Genomic DNA, 8421 nt, shown 5'->3' with positions numbered 1-8421 from the left:
GGTACCCATATATATATATGAGATAGCCACACCCGTATTGGGTGTCGAGCAGTTCCCAAACCCTTTGTTTTACATGGTACCAGATTAGGTTACGATGGCTTCCGCTGCCTCCGCCGCCGCCGTGCCGCCGATCGCATCGGCTCCCGCCGCCGCCGCTGCGCCGGCTCCTGCTGTCGCCGTGGCCGCCCCGGCTGCCGCTCCTGCCTCGCCCTTCCTCGCCTCCCGGCCGCTCGCCATGTGGTGGCCAACTCCCGGCGTCGCACCTCCGGGTGCCCTAGCTGGGTCGGCCTCCTCATCCGCCGCCGCCGGCCCCGGTGCTGAGGGTGATCCGTCGCCGCCGATCGCCCACGGTGGCCTGCCTTCCTCGACCACTGCGCCTTTGCCGACGTATGGTGGCCCTCTGCCGCCGCCGGCCTACGGCACCCAGTACGCGCCGATCTACGGCGCCTCTTCGTTGCACTATGGGGCTCCGTCGCCACCGTCGGGTTGGCTGGCGCCACCTCACGGTGCGCTGCCCTCGCAGCAGTACGCTGCGCCGCCCCTGCCGACCTACGCGGCGCATCAGCAGCCGCCCTATGGGGCCACCTCTACAACGCCCTACGGGGCCCCTGCTGCCCCGATCGTCCCCTACGGCGCCTATCCTGGGGCGATCACCGCCCCTGTGTCATCCATGGAGGTGGCACCGCAGGCGCCGTTCTACGCGCCGCCATCACCGGCTCAGATGGATCCTGCGGCGCCGTCGCCGTTTTACTTCTCGCACCTTCTCCCGCTGAAGCTAACGCCGGATAACTATTTGTCGTGGCGCGCGCAGGTGCTCCCGCTCCTTCGGAGTCGCTACTTGGAGGGGTACGTCGATGGCTCGCTTCCATGTCCACCACAGTATCACCCGGCGCATCACACATGGGTGGCCCAAGATCAGGCCATCCTTTCTGCCATCCAGTCGTCGCTCACGCCGAGCGTCTCGTCACTGGTTCTTTTCGCCTCTACGTCGCGGGATGCATGGACGGCACTTCACAGCAGCTTCGCCTCCCGAGTCACGAGCGCGTGCCCATGCTATTCGCACCGAGCCGGGTGAGACCAAGCTCCATGACAGCAAGCATCACGGACTACTTCAACAAGATGGCCGGCCTCGCCGACACACTCGCCTCCATTGGACAGCCGCTTCGCTCCGAGGACTTCACCACCTATGTTCTGAATGGACTTGATGATGACTATGATAATCTCATTGAGAACATCAGTGGCCGTGATGATCCATTGCCGCGCCGTGAGCTTTACTCGCGCCTCCTCGGTCGTGAACAGCGCGTCAAGGTGAAACACGCCTCTCCGAGCTTCTCCGCCGCCAATGCCGCTGCTTGCGGCAAGCCACAGAAGCCGCCAACTGCGGGGGGCAAGCCGGCGCCCGGGCCCCTGCAGCCTCAGCGGTCCGCCGCACCGCCTGTCACGGGTGGTAATCGCCCGCGGGCCTGCTGCTCCTCATGTGGCGCCCAACAGGCGTGTCAGCTATGTGGCCTCGACAACCACATCGCCTCTCGCTGTCACCGGCGCTCCAAGCAAGACTTCCTCGGCATCGGCAACAATGGCAAGGGCAACGACAAGCAGGCTGCTGCTGTTGTGACGGGTCAGGAGCACGGATATACTCCTTCCTATCCCATTGACTCGTCCTGGTACATGGACACAGGAGCTACAAATCACCTGACAAGTGAGATGGGCAAGCTCTCCACTCAGGAGCCATATCGCGGTCATGATCAGGTTCGCACCGCCAATGGAGCAGGTATGCGCATCTCACATGTTGGTCAGGCTTCTCTTCTTGCACATAATTCTCGTCACCTGCATCTTCGTAATGTCCTTCGTGTTCCTTCTGCCACACGTAGTCTGTTATCTATTCCTCAACTTACTCGTGATAATAATGTCCTTGCTGAATTTCATCGTTTTCATTTTTTCATCAAGGACCGGGACACGAGAGCCGTTCGCTTAGAGGTCGTCTTCGCCATGGCCTATATGTGCTTGATGCGCCCCTACGCCGCATGCCCCCAGTGTGTTCAGTGGTGTGCGTGTGTCCTCTACACACTGGCATGCACGCCTCGGTCATCCTGCTGCCCCCATAGTTCGTCATGTTCTGCATCGTCATGAACTTCCAGTTGTGTCCAATAAAAGTGTAGAAACAATCTATGATGCCCGTCGGCCAAGGCAAGAGTCATCGGCTTTCGTTTTCAGAGTCGAGTCGTGTGGTTAAACATCCTCTTGAGCTTGTGTTTTCTGATGTATGGGGCCATGCCCAGACATCTGTTAGTGGCCATAATTACTATGTCAGTTTTATTGATGCTTACAGTCAATTCACCTGGCTTTACTTATTAAGCGTAAATCTGATGTGTTTGATGTGTTTATCCAGTTCCAAGCACATATTGAGCGTCTCCTTAAGCATAAAATTCTTCATGTTCAGTCCAACTGGGGGGGGGGGGGGGGTTGAATATCACAACCTCAACTCGTTCTTTAATAAGCTTGGAATCTCGCACCGTGTGTCTTGTCCTCATACACATCAAAAGAATGGCACCGCTGAACGGAAACATCGCCATCTTGTAGAAACTCGGCCTTACTTTACTAGCTCATGCCTCTCGTTCCGTTTCGGTTTTGGAGTGACGCTTTTCCACCGCCTCGTTTCTTAATAAATAGGCTTCCAACACGACTCTTACACATGAAAACTCCCCTTGAACTCTTGCTCAATGAACTCCCGCATTATACGTTTCTCAAAGTTTTTGGGTGTGCATGCTGGCCTCATCTCCGTCCCTATAACAAGCGCAAGCTAGAGTTTCGGTCTAAAAGTGCGTCTTTCTTGGGTATAGTTCCCTTCACAAAGGGTACAAGTGCCTACATGTTCCCACCAATCGTGTTTACATATTTCGTGATGTAGTGTTTGATGAGAACGTGTTTCCCTTTTCCGCACTCCCGACCAACTCTTCTACACCCACCCCGCCTGTGCATTCCAGTATACCATTGCCTGATCAATTTGTAGATGCTGCATATACTCCTGCGTTGCTTCCTAACCATGCTGCAGGTATCGGACGTGGCGTTCGCCTTGAGCTGTTGGACGATCAGGCACCGGACGTGGATCAAGCTCAGGACGTCGATCCCCTGCATGCCCCATGCATGCCGGGTCGCGCCCGTCTGCCCGCTGCTGTGGCGGCTCCCTCCGTGACGCCGCCCGCGTCGCCCGCCTCGCCCGGCCCAGCCGCTGATGCGGCAGCTCCCCCCGTGACACCGCCTGCGGCGCCAGCTTCCCCCGTGACGCCGCCTGCGTCGCCTGCCTCGCCCGGCCCAGCACCGACGCCACTGGACGTCCCCGCCTCGGCCCCGCTTGGGCCGCCTCTCCTTGGCCCATCATCGCCTGGCTCCCCGTCGCTGCTGCCTGCGTCGAGCTCGTCATCACCGGTACCGCCAGCTCCTGTAGCTCGTGGACCTCGCACGCGCGGCCGGACCGGGGTCTTTCGGCCTAAGGAACGCACGGATGGGACTATTGCATGGATTGCTGCTTGTGTTGCCGATGCTACCGCTGATCCCACTCGCTGAGCCTCGTCATTTTCAGGCTGCTCTAGGTATTCCTCACTGGCGCGCTGCGATGGAACAGGAATTTCAGGCTCTACCGAAGAATGATACTTGGCGTCTTGTTCCTCCCCGTGTCCGGAGTTAATGTTATTGATTCCAAGTGGGTCTTCAAAGTAAAGAAGCATGCCGACGGTTCCATTGAACGCTACAAGGCACGTTTGGTTGCTAAGGGATTCCGACGGAGGTATGGTCTTGATTATGAAGATACGTTCGATCCAGCTTGTCAAGCCCACTACCATTCGCCCGTCGCTTTCTTTGGCCGTTACTCGAGGTTGGTTCCTTCGTCGCCTTGATGTGCGAATGCGTTTCGCATGGCATTCTCGAGGAGGAGGTTTATATGCGTCGCCCTCCAGTGCTTTGTTGATCCCGCCCGTCCTCGCACCTCCGTCGCCTTGTTAAGGCCTTGTATGGACTCAAGCGGTGCTCCTCGTGCGTGGCATGCACGACTTGGCTCAGTTCTTCGAGCTCATGGGTTTGTTCCGTCCACTACTGACACCTCATTGTTCCTTCTTCAGCGTCCTGAGGTTACGATGTACCTGCTGGTTTATGTTGATGATATCATACTTATCAGCCTCTTCGATGCTCGTTGCTGATCGCCTTGTGTCCGCCCTCGGTGGTGATTTTGTCTGTTAAGGACTTGGGTGCTCGCACTATTTTCTTGGTCCGGAGGTCTCAAGGTCTTCTGCCGGGCTGACTCTTACACAGCGAAGTATGCTTCTGGACTTGCTCGCGCCGTGCCGGTATGTTGAAGTGTAAACATGCTACCACTCCTATGTCTGCCACTGATCGCATGTCTGCTCTTGATGGAGACACTCTTTCGCCTGATGATGCCACTGAGTACCGCAGTCTCGTTGGAGGTCTGCAATATCTTACTATCACCAGGCCAGATGTTTCCTATGCAATCAACCGTGTGTGTCGGCATCTTCATGCACCCAGGACGTCTCATTGGTCAGCCGTGAAGCGCATCTTGCGCTATATCCGTTTCATCGCCTCGTATGGTTTGCTTCTCCAGCCGGCTCCATCTTGTGCGCTTTCAGCCTTCTCGGATGCGGATTGGGCTGGTAATCCGGATGACAGGCGATCCACGGGGGCTATGCAAGTATTCTTTGGTCCTAACTTGATCGCCCGGAATGCTCGCAAGCAAGGCTACGCGTATCTCGCAAGCAGCATCGAAGCTGAATACAAGGCAGTTGCCAATGCTACAGCTGAGCTCATATGGCTATAGTCCTTATTGAGAGAGTTGAGAGTCTCTCAACATCAGTCTCCAGTTCTTTGGTGTGATAACATCGGTGCTACATACCTCTCATCCAATCCGGTATTTCATGCCCGAACGAAACACATTGAAGTGGATTATCATTTTGTCAGGGAACGCGTTGCAAAGAAGCTACTCCGTATCAAGTTCATCTCCTCCAAGGATCAACTTGCTGACATTTTCACGAAGCCTCTTCCACAGCCACGCTTGTAGGTTGTAGGCGCAATCTTAACTTGATTTGTACTTCAGGCCACAGTTAAGATTGAGGGAGGGTGTTAGACTGTATATATGTAGCGTTGTATATGTCTTGTATTGTACCTCTTGGTACCCATATATATATGAGATAGCCACACCCGTATTGGGTGTCGAGCAGTTCCCAAACCCTTTGTTTTACATTGACTACTACGAATTTGACTAGGCACACTATGGTACTTTTCTTCCGAACCTATCTATCTTTTTGTCCAAACTTTTAGGAAAACCCTCTAAATTCTCTTCTTTTTTGCATTTCAAAAATTACCTTTGAAGTTGGCTGAGCTCCTTGAAATCCCCATTGAAGGCATGGCTGGAGTACGCTTTGAGGTAGGTGACAGAGTTAGCAATGTCCCGTACTCGATGGATACAGATGGCCGTCTCTCCCTTGACAGAGTTAGCAATGAGTTCAGTTGGACTGGATCCAAAACCGGATTGTACAACGCGCGGGACACCTACAAGCTTTTGTGTCAGGGAAGACAATTCTTCAGCCTGTCCGAACCGATCTGGAGATCTTTCGCCCCGCCAAAATGCAAGATGTTTTGCTGGCTAGCGGCGAAGGGGAGGCTTTGGACGTCGGACCGTAGATTCAGGCACGGTCTACAAGATCAGACGAGCGCTTGCTTCGTTTGTCTGCAGGAGGAGGACAACATTGAGCATATCACTATGCAGTGTTGCTACGCGAGGTAGGTCTGGCACACATGTCTACATGCCGCGGGACTGAGAATCCCAATACCCCATGTTGGTAGCATCTGGGAGAATTGGTGGCTCCATGTGAGGACGTTGGTGGCTGCAAAGGATAGGAGGAAATTCGACACCTTGATCATCCTTGTGGCATGGATGTTATGGAAGCATAGGAACGCAGTCGTTTTCGGTAACACGAGGGATCAATGTTCTCCAACACAGCTGGCGGACAGAGTGAGAGACGAGTTTAGACTTTGGGAGTTAGCCGGTTTTGGAGGGAGAATGAGTCAGGAGGGTGAGTAGTAGGCTCAGATCCGGAGGGAGGGTCCGAGGGTTTTTCTTCGGGTTTCTGTGTGCGTGTGGGGTGGCAAATTTTTTGGCATCTTGTATCTATGTTTTCTTCCTTCTATAAAGATCAGGCACGCCATTGGCGTGCTCTCGAAAAAAAAGGCCACCGGCGGATCCACAGCTAGCTATGGGGTGCACAGGACACCCCCTAGATAAAATTTTCTTTGTAAAATGGAAGTTTTTCACCACACATGAACTCCCTAGACAAAAATGTTTACCTCTTGTGGCACCTCAATGCACCCTGGTTCCAAAACCTATAGCTCCGCTCCTGATTGTGGCGTTGAAGAACTTCATTCGAAGCACACCTCTACACAGGGGCGAAGCCAGGAAACTTTCTTAGAGGGGGCAGTGATGTGCCAAATGGGGCAAAAATATTTGCTAAGTGGGGGCTAATCACTATTTAGCCATACATATTACAAAGAGACTAAAAACTGAGTGGGGGCAGCTGCCCCCCTTGGCTAACACATTGGATCCGCCCATGCCTATACAGGTTGCACAAGTTGTGCTCATCAGTTCAGAGACCCCACGACCAGGGTCTTGAACATTATGTTTGTCTTCGGTATGATCTATGATTTGGTCGAATGATGGTGTTGTCTGTTTGATGTGGTTAACTTACACGTTTGGTACTTTTTGTGGAGTTAAAAATGTCACCATGTAGGTGTTATCACCGGATTTTGGCCAAATCAGGAGATGGGCCGTAAGTAAAGATGGGCTTAAAGGATATACGCGTGGAGCATCTTTGAAGCGGCCTTGCACGAAGAGTATTGGGCTAGATTGCCCGTGTATCTGTAAATATAATAGATTGCATCTTAGTTTAGATAGAGTTTAACCCGTGCACGGTTAGGTGCACGCCCGAATTAGAAAGTCCCTTGGACTATAAATATGTATCTAGGGTTATCGAGAAAGGAGGACAATCACGTTCACAACAAACACAAATCAGGCGCATCGCCACCCCTACTTTCGAGGGTTTCTTCCGGTAAGCATCATGTCTGCCTAGATCGCATCTTGCGATCTAGGCAGTACGCGTTTATTCGTTACCTTGTGTTGCTCGTGCTGAAGCGTTGTTGATGGCGAGTAACACTATTTATCATAGGTGTTTTGGGGCTTGCATGGATGCTTTTCTTATACATGCTTGTTTAGCTATGCTGCCCTTATGCCTACCTAGGTGTAAGGGCAGCATCTTGCTTGTTCGTTATTTAGTAGATCCAATCTGTTATAGTTGCTCCTTGATTCTTCAAGGATTGGTTTAATATCTGTATGGTTAGGCCTTGCAAACGGGTTGAACGGGTAGCACGTAAGGTATGGTTTGTTAATCCTAAGAGGGATGTTCCGGGAATTGACTTAGTGTTGGTTTTTAGGCCTCTTCTAGGGTTAGTTTTCCATTATCTTTCGTGTCTATTAGGCTCAACTACGCGTAGGATGTTCCGATCATGCGGTGAAAACCCTAAACTGTCGTAGATTGGTTTAGCTTTATATTGATCAAGCAGGAGCCCCGTGTCATCGTTGACCCGACGTGAATCATGGGGCGATCGGCTCTTTGAGCCGATCACAGGGCAACCTGAGAGCCGATCGGGCTCGTATTTAATGTTTACGTGTCTGCCATGCAGGAAACTAATCGAAGCAATCCAACACCTTCCTAACCAGGTATAGGTCAGGTGGCACGCCCTAGCAACCGCCAGGACGTGTGCCGGAACATTTGCGGGACGACGTCGAGGGACCAGGGCCCCCTGCAGTCTTGGAAGCCTCCCGGCTCTTCGTGTTGCTTAACCACTGCTCGCCGGTGGGTTTTGGCAGGCAACACATTCTGGCACGCCCGGTGGGACAATCTTCCGCAACAACCACGTCAACATCCGAGATGGTGGAAGAACCGATCAAGTACGAAGATCTGCCTGCTGAGCATAAGAAGAAATATGATGATCTCAAGGCCACCTTCGAAGCCGATCTCATCGGCTCTTTCGAGAAGACCCGTTCGCACGGGATTAAGTTCAAAGGGTTCCAACCCGAAGGCGCGTTAGAGGGACTAGATCTATCTCTCCCTTCGGAGGAACGTACCAGAGCCCTGCGACAGGAAATTAACTATGCCGTTGCTCGTTCTCTTCATCGGCATTCTGAGAGCTTGGTGAACACTCTGGAGCGTGTTGCGCTTCACGTGGTAGAAGAGATCATGAAGCATCGGTATTCTCCGTCAGGACCTGCTCTAGGAACTCACCAGGGAGAGATACCGCTCTACACCAGGCCACCACTGCCGTACACGATGGCAGCTCCACAGCAACAAGGTTCGCCAGCGT

The sequence above is a fragment of the Lolium rigidum genome, chromosome 7, assembly GCF_022539505.1.
Source record: "Lolium rigidum isolate FL_2022 chromosome 7, APGP_CSIRO_Lrig_0.1, whole genome shotgun sequence".
Classification (NCBI taxonomy): Eukaryota; Viridiplantae; Streptophyta; class Magnoliopsida; order Poales; family Poaceae; genus Lolium; species Lolium rigidum.
The sequence above is the reverse complement of the archived record's forward strand: the minus strand, read 5'-3'. Positions refer to the sequence as shown.